At 42.2% G+C, this 12,108-nt stretch overlaps 1 protein-coding gene across 1 annotated transcript in view; it reads left to right on the top strand.

The window, feature by feature from the left end:
• LOC121276056 (phosphatase and actin regulator 1-like) overlaps positions 1-12,108 on the top strand; it is a 683,909-nt gene that overhangs the window by 232,353 nt on the left and 439,448 nt on the right. The gene's annotated exons all lie outside the window — the stretch shown is intronic.

Here is a 12,108-nt window from a genome sequence, read left to right as displayed (position 1 = left end):
AGAAATTAAATTTGTACCCGATATTTACAATAACACAAGATAATGAGAGTGTTTGTTGTGTGCTTTGAATGCAGATTTTCCACTGGCAATGAGTAAGTAATGAGATGTTAGAGTTGACCTATTTAAACGAACAATTAGCAGATCAACTTTTGTAACAATGAGGCATGGACCATTAATAGACTTATTCAGCAGGCAGTGTGTATTTATAGACAGCAAAACCATAGTTACATCAAAATTCCCCTTATTAGTAGACCTGCAAGACTATCTGACACCTGCAAGACTATCTGACAGACAGGTGATTGATCGCAAGTAGGAAATGTGTTTATTTGTTTAGCTAATTTAATATCACTTGAAATATTACTCTTAGATGTAAATAGGATCTATTAATTGGAATATTTTTTCTTGCTGTACCTTTGTAAAGCAAGAGAGAAAATCGCAGTATGATGAACAGAATAACAAAAGCTTTAGCTTTTGACTTAACATTTTTCCCTGAATTGTTTACCCGCTTCCCATTTCTGTGCCTAGGTCAGAATCTGTGACAATTCTACTCTTAGCTGCTGAAATTCCAAACTGCTGAGCTGGATTTGAATGGTCTACTAGAAAAACAGACCATTATTTCATATTTGTTCATAGGATGTGGGCTAGGCTGGCTAAACCAGCATATATTGTCCACCTTTAATTGCTCTTGAGAAGATGGTGGTGAGCTGTCGCTTTGAACTGCTGCAGACCATGTGGTGTAGATACACGCGCAGTGTGTTACAGTCCTAGGAGTTTGACCCAGTGCTGATGAAAGAATGGCGATATAGTTCCAAGTCGGGATGGTGAGTGACTTGGAGGGGATCTTAGAGGTGGTGGTATTCTTATGCACCTGCTGCCTTTGTCCTTCTAGGTGGTAGAGGCTGCAGGTTTGGAAGGTGCTGTTGAAGGAGCCTTGGTGAGTTGCGGCAGTGCATCTTGTAGTTGGTACACACTGCTGCCACCGTGGAGGTGGTGAATGTTGAAGGTGGTTGGCGGAATGCCAATTAAATGGGCTGCTTTGTCCTGGATGGTGTTGAGCTTCTTGATTGTTGTCGGAGCTGCACTCATCCAAGTGGAGAATGCCCCACCACACTCCTGACTTGTGCCTTGGAGATGGTGGACAGGCTTTGGGGAGTCAGGAGGTGAGTTACTCTTCGCAGAATTCCCAGCCTCTGACCTGATCTTGTCACCCCACAGCATTTATATGGCTAGCCCAATTCAGTTCCTGGTCAATGGTAACCACCAGGACGTTGATAGTTGGGATTCCAGTGGGGTCAATGCCACTGAATGGTGAGATGGTTGGAGATGGTCATTGCCTGGCACTTGTGTGGTGTGAATGTTCAAGGATTTTAACTCGAGGTGCTGAAATGGGAAAATGGGGGCTGAGGTGAGCAGCAAACTGCCCTGACCTTGGCAAGGTAAGATGCATGCCTGGGCCTCATCTACATTCTTCTAGTCAGTTATCTGCTTAAATCTCTCTCTTAGGCAGTTCCTCAAGGATGACACTGAACTCCAGTTCAGTGGGCTTTGTGTTGGCTGTTAAGTCCAATGCATGATCTGCAGACTCTGCCACATGCAGGGCAGGTGTTGCTTGTAGAGTAGGGTAGATGAGTTGTTTGGAGGTTTGTGTCCTCTCTCTGATGCCTTGACTTCACCTCTGTGTGTTCTCGACGGCGTCTCTTCAATGTCTTCCCGAATAAACCTTCTCTATTTTGGTTGGTCACAAGCCAGGGACTCCCATGAGTCATTGCAGATGTCTGACCATTTCAGGGATGCATTGAGTACATCAGCGATGTGTTTATGCTGTCCTCCTAGCAGTCTGCTGCAGCGATGGAGTTCTGAGTAGAACAGTTGCTTCGGGAGTCTGATGTTAGGCATATGAATGACCTGTACTGCCCAGTGGAGCTAGTTTTGACTAATTAATGCCTCAATGCCAGGCATGTTGGCTTGAGAGAGGATGTCGCTGTTTTGCTGGATTGCCTTTCTTGCCACCACAGCAGCATCCTTATGTTCCTGTAATGAGACAGCCAGCTGGCAGGTGGGAGTGTAATATTGGGCAGCAGGATACTGCAGCAAGTTTCAGTCGGAAGGGGGAGTCCCAGGGAATACTCTCCACTTGCCTGGATGAGTGCAGCTCCATTTCACGACCTGAAATGTTAACCCTGCTTCTTTCTTCACAGATGCTGCCAGACTTGTTAAGTATTTCCAGCATTGTCTGATTTTATTTCACCTTTTCCTTTAATTATAGATTCTGGTAATATGCTGACAACAGATATTAGGCTAACTGGTCTCTAAATCCCTGGTTTCTCTTTCACATCTTTCTTGAGTAATGGAGTGACATACACAATATTCCGATCTAGAGGAATGGTTTCTGAATCAGGAGAACGCTGAAAGATTGATCGTTAACGCATCTGTAATGTTCTCGTTCACTTCCTTTAAAAACGTACAATGATAATGATCTGGCCCTGGCATTTTCCTCATTACTGTTATTTTGCTTATATTAATTTTGTTGAGATCCTATCTTTAATTCAGTACCAGTTTGCTTGGGATTTCCAGCATGTCGACCTCTCCCTCTATTGTAAAGACTGATGCAAAGTAATTGTTCAATTTACCAACCATTTCTTTATTTTCATTGACACCATCACTGTTATCTGTTTTCGAAGGACCCACATTGCTCCAGACCACCCTGTATTCCTTAATAAAATTGTTAAAATGTTTTGTATTGATTTAATAACCCTTGTAACTTTCTTTTCATACTTCCTTTTTAACTGCTGTTCTTGCATCATTTCAATTTGTTAGGATACATGAATTTTTCTGCATTTTTTTCATGCTTTTAGTGTTATATCTAGCTCTTGTCACCCATCATTTTAGTTTGAGCTTGAGTCCCTTAGGGGTATAAACTGGTTCTGTGTTGCATTAATTTCTTCTATGAACACCTCTCCCCCTGACCTTCTGTTGTTTTACCAGTTAACAGACTTGTCCAGTTAACAGTGGACAGTCTTTGTCTTATTGCATTGGAGTCAGCCTTATCTTAATTGAGCATCTGAGTAGCTGTGAATTTCTCTTTCAAACAATACATTGAATTTAATCATATTATGATTGGCATTGGATAAATGCTCTCACACCATTGGGCGGTTAATGAAGCCTGGCTCATGACTTATTATTCAATCTAAATATGGCATTTCACCTTGTAGTTTCCAGGACATATTGGAAGGAATTTTCCCAGGCCTTTGGAGACAGGGTGGAAGGTGGAAAAGAAAAAAAATGTCAGAACATCCAGATGTGACCTCGTCAATGCCCTCCCTACTCTTGTATTCAATTCCCCTTGCAATAATAATATTCTATTATCTTTGCTGATCACTTGCTGCACCTGCATTCTAACCTTTTGTGATTCATGCACTAGGATACCCAGATCTCTTTGCATCTCAGAACTCTGCAATCTCTCACGGTTTAGATAACATGCCTCTTTTTCTTTTTATTTGTCCTGCCAAAATGGACAACCTCACATTTTCCCACATTATATTCCAATTGCCAGATCTTTGCCCATTCAGCTAACCTATCCAAATCCTTTTGTAGCCTCTTTATGTCCTCTTCACAACTTACTGTATATCTTTGTGTCATCAGCAAATTTTAGCAACCAGACCATTGGTCCCTTCATCAAAATCATTTATATAAATTGTAAAGAGTTGAGACCCCAGCACTGTGCATCTGTGGCACACCACTCATCACATTCTGCTAATCAGAAGATGAACAACTTATGCCTACTCTCTGTTTCCTGTTAGCTAGCCAATCTTTTATCCATGCCAATATGTTATACCTTAGCTATGCCATGGGCTTTTATTTTCCGCAATAACCTTTGATGAGGTATCTTATTAAATGCCTTCTGGTATCTAAGTACAGCACGTCCACTGGTTCCCCTTTATCCACAGCACCTGTTACTTCTTCAAAGAACTTTAATAAAATAGTTAAATATGATTTTCTTTTCTCAAAGCCTTCTTGACTTTGCCTGATTACCTTGAATTTATCTAAGTACCCTGTTGTAATGTCTTTAGTAATAGCTTCCAACATCTTCCCTATGACAGATATTAAGCTAACTGGCCTGTAGTTTCCTGTTTTCTGTCTCCTTCCCTTTTTGAATGAAGGAGTTACATTAGCTATTTTTCAATTTAATGGAACCTTCCCCGAATCTAGTGAATTTTGAAAAATTAAAACCAATGCATTAACTATCTCACTAGCCATTTCTTTTAAGACTTGAGGATGAAGTCCATCAGGACCAGTGGACTTGTCAACCTGCAATTTGCAAAGTACCACTTCCCTGGTGATTGTCTTACTGCTATTAAAGGTCAGTAAAGGGTACACAAGCAGACAGGTGACTATGCCAGAGTGAGATGGAGACTGAGCGAGTAGTGAATTGGGCTGATGTGAGAATTCAGTGCACAGGGGAAAGAAGTGTGGTATGCATGAGAATTATTCTAAGTCAGGAACAGGAGCAGCCAGGCAGAAACGGACCTTGGTGTAAACTTCCCCTTTGAAGCTGAGTTTGACCAAAAAAAATCGAATAGTAACATCACAGGAAAACTGTAAGTTTATTGGTTGGTAAGAAACTGCTGTTAGGGAGTGTCTTTAAATAGCTGTAAATTCAAAAAGTGTATTATTTTAAAGAACTATCTACTTGGATTTGAGTAAGAACATGAGGAATAAGGGGAAGTCAGGGCCAGTGACATTAGTAATATAAGTAAACCTGCCATTCACCTTTCCATTTGCATGCTGTACCTGTATGTTAACTCTCTGGGCCCGCTTTCCGTGGAGGGAGTGGGATGTCGAGTTGGGAAACTTTCTGACTTGGCAAACCTGTTTCCTGCCACCTTTTCATGCTGGAGAGGCAGGGGCATGGGATGGAGATGGGCCTACTGCCTACGGAGAAAACGGAGGTGGGTGGATGGCCAGGCTGACAGGGTAGAATCCCCCCTCCATTAGATCCAGCTTTAATGATGCATGTAAGACCCTCAAACCCTCACCAACCCCACATGCCCCTCCATGCCCTTATACACCCATACCCCTTCTATGCTCCTTCATATGTCTCCATGCCCCCCATATATCCTCCATAGACCCTCATGCAGTATCCATTATGCGCAGTCCATTACTTTCCAGGTATTTCAAATTAAAATTTAAAAAAATAAACTAATAACAATCTAGTAGATCTCTCACTCAAATACACTTCATACTGAAAAAAACTCATTCATAAAACCCACTCAAAAATCTAAATACCCTCAAGTGGTCCATCTGTTGTAAAAACGAGCAAACATCTATTTCACTAACCACATCAAAGACACACAATATTTTAATAAGCTATTCAACCTGTTAATCAAAATGTGAACACAGGCCCTGCTGAGAAAAGTGATTCTGGAGCTTTTGAAACTCAAGCATTCATAATGGGCTGAACTGGAATAAACCCTGGGAACCTAAAAAAATTGGGTCCATTGAAATTGAAAAACAAGATGATTTTTTTTTTGACCCTAAGCTATACCAAATATCCTGTCAATCAAAACAGCCCAGGAGCAGGTGGGAGCTTTATTTCTCTAAATGAAAACTGCTGAGGTTTTTTTTCCTCAACTTCAAAGTACTCTTGAATATTTAAATAACTTTAGATTATTACACTAGAGATCCCAAGCAGCGTTTTTTTTTCAGTTTTGAATGCATCTACGTACTTGCACAATGCAGATCAATGTAATGGCCAACTTCCCTTTACAGAACTGAGTCCTAAAATCAATCACTGGAATGAGAACATATCAAATTTATAATACAGCATCTAAGTATTGAAATTGAAACAACAAAATGTTCTTCTTCATATTTCAAAGCTTGTCAATGAAATAAGTCCAGAAGCAGGTAGCTGTTTTTTTTTGTTCCCCCACTTGGGACTGGGGCTCCCCGTGGTTCATATCACCTCTGAAAGTCTGTGAACTGCGTTTACTTACTGCAGGGAGTCCACTAACATTATGGAGTCTAAACTGACTGCTCCCGGCAATGGAGCCAACAAGGCGCTAGTTCTACATGTAGATGAGGGTAGTGTAGTTGATGTAGTTTATATGAATTTCAGCAAAGCCTTTGATAAGGTCCCACATGGGAGACTTATAAAGAAGGCAAATGCACATGGGATACAGGGTAATTTGATGTGGTGGATACAAAATTGGCTTAGTTGTAGGAGATAGAGGGTGATGAAAGAATGTTGCTTTAGTGACTGGAAGCCCGTGTTCAGTGGCGTACCACAGGGATCTGTGCTGGGTCCCTTATTATTTGTCATTTATATAAACGACATAGATGACTATGTGGGGGGTAGGATTATTAAGTTTGCGGATGACGCAAAGATTGGCTGGGTGGTTAACAGTGAGATTGAGTGTCAGGACGATATAGATGGGATGGTCACATGGGCAGATAAGTGGCAGATGGAATTTAACCCTGAAAAGTGTGCGGTGCCTCTTCTGCATTGTGAGATCCTGTGATGATTCTGTGTGCAGACTGCCTGCACCCTTATCCTGTACTGGCAAAAATTTCCAGAAATGGAATTGGGCTGGGTATCCTGGAATCAGATCCAGTCTGCCATATTTAATGGACTCCTGTATTGCTTTGACTTGGTGAAAATATGGGCCTTTATGCTCCTTGTACAAGTATACCCATGTCTTTAAACATCAATATTCAGAAGTTTCAAGCCTTTAAAAAAATATTCTGCTTTTCAATGCTTACTACCAAATCCCTCTCTTCCCCATGTTATACTCCATCTGCCACTTTGTTGTCTACTCACGTAAACTGTCTTTATCTATTTGCAGCCTCTTTGTGTCCCTCCTTGCAGCTTACATTCTCTCATAGATTTATGTTGTTAGAAAATGTGGATATATTACTGTTGGCATTTTTGTCTAAGTCATTAATATAGGTAGGCGCTTGGTACTACAGGACTTGAGTATTGCTGAAGTAAAAGAGACATGCTGTGGAAGCTTTTTGTCTTGCAGTCATCTGTACAGGCACAAGAATGCCAAATTTCAAAAAGAACAACAATTGATATTGCATGAAAAAAGGAGTTCTGATTGGTTGGCATGTCTGTTCTGAATGGTTAGGACTTTGCCATGGCGCAGAGGATAGGTCCCTATATATCAATATAGGTAGCTTCTAGCAAGCTCAAGTGAGCCTGACTGACAATCTTAAATTGATTCTTAGTACAGTTCTTAGTACACTTGGGATTTTTCAGCAAGTGCTGTCCAATCATAGAATCACATCTAACATTAGACATTATGTTCTGATTTTTGCCAGCATGGGTTGGTTAAGTATGATCATTACTCTGGCTATTGCGAACAGCTGAAGGGACGTGCAGATTGATCATTAATATGATGAATAACTAATTCTTCAGCGTTAATCCTAGTGGCATGCCTAGCGGCCCAACCCTGCTCTGTTTCCTCTTGGTTGACCAATCCCCATCCATTGTAACATATTACCCTCAACTCCATGTACCCTTATCCTGCATATTAACCTTTTATGCGGCATCTTATTGGATGGATTTTGGAACTCCGAGTATGCTACATTTACTGGTCCTACTTTATCTATCCTTCTTGTTACATCCTGAAAAAACTTTGATAAATTTGGCAAACATTTGACTTTGCCTGATCGTGCTATGATTTTCTAAATACAGTGTTAAGACTTCCTTAATCAGAGATTTCAGCATTTCCCAGACAATTGATATCAGGCTAACTGGTCTGTAGTTCCCTGTTTTGTCTCGCTCCTTTCTTGAATAGTGGTGTTACATTTGCTAACTTCTAATCTGCTGGGATTGTTCTAGAATCTGGGGAATATTGGAAAATCATAACCAGTGGTTCTATTGGCTTGGATCTTCTGAGGTGCAGCAATCCACATTGGATTGCCGTTCTTCTTGAACTTTTCCTCCGGCCTCAATGCCGCTTCACATTTCTTGCTGTGTCTTCCAAGCCCAGCTAACCCAGCAATGCAGAGATTTCTGACACAGCACTATAGAATCGAGGGGAATGCAGGGCACTATGGCACTATTGCCGTATGGTAATTTTAAAGGTCCATGTTAGTGAATGGATCAATGTTAGTGAATGGGTGAGTGGATGAATAAGTGAATGGGTAAGGTGATAGACTGGGTAAGTGGGTGGGGTACGTGAGGTTAATGGGTAGGTAAGTAGTGAGGTGGCAGATGGGTGTGGTAGGTGGGTAGAGCAGTTGGTTGATGTGGAAGGTGGCAGATGGTTGAGGTGGTAGCTGGGTAGTGTGACAGGTGGGTAAAGTGGTGGTGGGTAGTGTGACAGGTGGGTGAGGTGACAGATAAGTGGTCAGTCGGTGGGTGGTAGTTGGTAGGTGGGTGAGGTGGCAGGTATGTGAGATGGTAGGTGAGTAGTGTGGTGGATGGATGAGTGAGGCGGCAGGTAGGTGGTCAGTGGGTGGAGGTGGAAGATGGGTAGGCTGGTAGGTGGGTGAGGTGGAAGGTGGGTGAGGTGAAAGGTGCCAGATCGGTGAGGTGGTAGGTGAGTCAATAGGGGTAGTTGGTTCAGATCAGGAGGGGTAGTCAGGCCAAGGGTTAGTCAAGTCAGGTCACGGTGAAGTTGGGTTGTCGGGGAGGGCATTTATGGTGGTCAGGAGGGGTAGTCAGGTTGGGTCGACGGGTGTGTAGTGGTTGGGGGTGAGGGCTGTTAGTCGGGAAAACAGGGTCATAGTCAGGGGCATAATTGTGTCATCAGGGTGGGTAGTCAAATGGTCAGTAGAGAGGGTTGGGTGTTATCGGAGGGGTCCGGGGGTATTTGGGGGTTCCGGGGAGTCGTCGGGTTTAAGACGGGGAGCCGGTTGTTCTGTCTGAGTGGCTGGGGGTGTCAGTTCTGTAATTAGACTGCTTTTTTCTCTTTCTAATGTTTCCTGGGTAATTATTCAGTTAAGTACTTCAGAACTATCCGAAATCTCCGACTCTAGGTCAGAGTTAGAGACAATCGCATGAGAGTGTCAGGGAACAGGGGAATTGTCTATCGGATGTTCAAACTTTCCTGGCAATTCCCACAGAAGTCAGCGTGTCAGGACTTCCATCTTCGGTCATATGTCTGAACTTTTACAATCTGGAGAACGCAAGATTTGGACCTTTACCTCTGCAGCTCGTTCTTTCAGGCCTTGGGGTTTGCTGACTTTTAGTTCCTTAAATTTGTTTGATACCTTTTCTCTGCTGATATTACTTACCTTAATTTTTATCTCCTTGGTACGTAATTTGCATCTTCCATTGTGAAGACAGGCACACAATATTTATTCACTGTCTTTGCCATTTCCTCATTCTCCATGATGATAACTTCTCCTGTTTCTGCCTCAAAGGGGCCAACATTGACTTGAGCTATACTTTTCTTTTTGTTTTTGCAATGGGCTGAATCTTTTGTCGAGTCACAATCACAGTTGAATTGCCGGTCCACTCCTTTCTACTTAACTTAGTTTGAAGCTGCACATTTCACGGGGTTGGGAGAGGAGAGGGGTGGTCAGGGGTAGACGAGGTGGGGAGTTTGTGTGGTCGGGAGGGAGGGTGGGTGGGTAATCAGGGGATGGGGAGGTTAGGTTGTCAGGGATAGTCGGGGGAGGATAGTTGGGTGATGAATGGGTTGGGTGGTAGTCAAGGGTGGGGGGCATCAGGGGGTCCACTGGTGGGTGGGGGGGAGGGGTCAGAACATTAGTTACCCAGGAATCAGAATTGGTTTTAATCCTTCCTCTGCTAAGAGAGTCAGAACCACCCGAAGTCTCCAACTTTAAATTGGAGTTTTGGAGGATTTCAGATGCAGGTAATTTCCCAATGGAAGTTGAAACATTCCTGGGCAATTCCTGTGCAGTCCTGTGCATGGGGACATCTGGTTGGGTTCCCTGGGTAATCTGGTGGGGTTCCCCAGTGCATCCTCTGGGGTATGACCCTCCAGAGAATGGAAAATCTGGGCTAAGGTGTTTTTACATCCCTGGCTAATTTATTCTCAGATTCTGTTTTTCTCCTTTTATTCTTTCCCTTTGCTGGTTTCTGATACTTTACCAACCTTCGGGCTTACTCATATTCTTTTAATCAAATAAACCGCGGATGGACTTTTCTTGCTGAGGTTTTGTTTTTTAAATGGAATTTATTTTTCTTGAACATTATGAATTGTTTATTTAAATGTTTCCCACTATTTATTTACCATGCCTTTTAATCTATTCACCTAAAACACCCCAATCATCTCTCTTATACCTCTGTAACTGACTTCAAATTTTAAGATTTTTGTTTTTGGGTCAAGTGCGCCATTCTCAAATTTGCCACGGAATTCAATTGTATTATGATCGCTTTTTTTTCCCGTAGGATCTTTTACTGTGACGATGCTAATTAACTCTGCCTCATTACACAATACATGATCTAAAATAATTTCATCCCTCGGTTCCACAATATATTGGAAAACTGTTGTGAAAATATTCTGTAAACTCATCTTTCAGACTACCTTTGCCAATTTAATTTCTCCAATCCATATGAAAATTAAAGCCCTGCATGATTATTACACTGACTTTGTTACATGCTCCAATGCTTAATGTTCTCTCCAATGGTGTAACTACTATTAGGGTGCCTATAATTATTCCCGCCAACATTTTCTGACTTGTTATTCCTTATCTCTTCCTATATTGACTTTACTTCCTGAGGTTCTGAGCCAAGATCCTTTCTCATGAATGTTCTTTTGTCACCTTCATTATCAGGGCTATGCCTCCTCCTTTTCCATTCTACCTGCCTTTTTTTGAAATTTAGTATATTAGAATATATATTTACCAACCTTGGTCAGCTTGTAACTTTAGGTTGAAATTTCCAACCCTGTGATGGCTGGAGTGGAGGTGGGGAGGGTCGGGAATATAGGGAGGAGCCAGCTTCTAATACATTCCTATCACCAAGGAGGTCCCCCAGAGGCGTATTTGAAAGTGGATTGCCTGTGGGTTGACAAGATGGGCAGACAATTTAAATAGTTAAACCCCAATTATTGCGGCACTTTGCCGGCAGCGAAGCAGCCTCCCACTGCATGGGGAGGCCCCCAGCTCCTTGGAAATGTGCTGCCTGTAGCATTTCCATCAGGCGCAGGGTAATTACACATCACAGTCACCGTGCCAGCTAACAGCCCTTATCTAATTTTTAACCCGGTCTGTTCTTGTGATGTTGATTCAGGGACTTTGATTGACGGCCTTCTTTAGAACCAGTAAACACCCTCAACGGGTCTTAATCAATTTTGGCAAATAGCCTCAACTTGATAACATTAGCCTCCCTTTTCCCTTTCTAGATGTTGGTGCACTTGATGTATATTCCTAGTATTTTTTGCTTCAATGTCAGTAACCATCTGTTGATAAAATAATTCTTCACCCTGGCTGATGTCATTAATTCTGATAATGCACCCCCCCCACACACACACCGAGCCATGCTCACATCCAACAAGAAAAGAGTTAGAGTAGAGATAACATCCGACTTTCCAGCTTGCATTGCAATCTCATCATAATTTTTGTGAATTGATTTGTGGATAGGAGGACTAAACAGCAACAGCACTTTCTACCCCTCAACTGCTCCTGTTGGGCACCCAACAGATCAATTATATGAATTTGAAAATGCCCCAGAAATCCTAGCATGGTCTAGAGACATGGCCCTGTCTCTGTCCTGTTCCTTCTTCACTGTCCCTGGAGAATCTATATGTTCTCAAGACACAACAAAACAGGAAGCCTCCCCACTTTATTACTAAGGAATTGTGATCCAGTGCACTTCAATAGCTAAGAATCGTTAAATTAAAAGGCAATTCAATTAAATCCAGTTTTTAAAAATGGATTTAATGGCATTTTGCAACAAGTGTCACTGCTATGACAGTACTGCCTGAGGCCACCAGTTCTGGTATATTTACACATTCTCATTAACCTACACCTACCTGATTTGAAACAGCCCATCCCACCCAGCTGGGTTTGATAGATTGAGATCCGTTTTTTCTGCAATACCTGACCCAGAGATTCAACAGCCTGGTACCATGATGCTCTCTCCTTATCCGTTTACTATTTTTAAAAAAATCCTTCACGATGAATGCCTGA

Source organism: Carcharodon carcharias, chromosome 3 (genome assembly GCF_017639515.1).
Source record: "Carcharodon carcharias isolate sCarCar2 chromosome 3, sCarCar2.pri, whole genome shotgun sequence".
NCBI lineage: Eukaryota > Metazoa > Chordata > Chondrichthyes > Lamniformes > Lamnidae > Carcharodon > Carcharodon carcharias.
The sequence above is the reverse complement of the archived record's forward strand: the minus strand, read 5'-3'. Positions and strand labels throughout refer to the sequence as shown.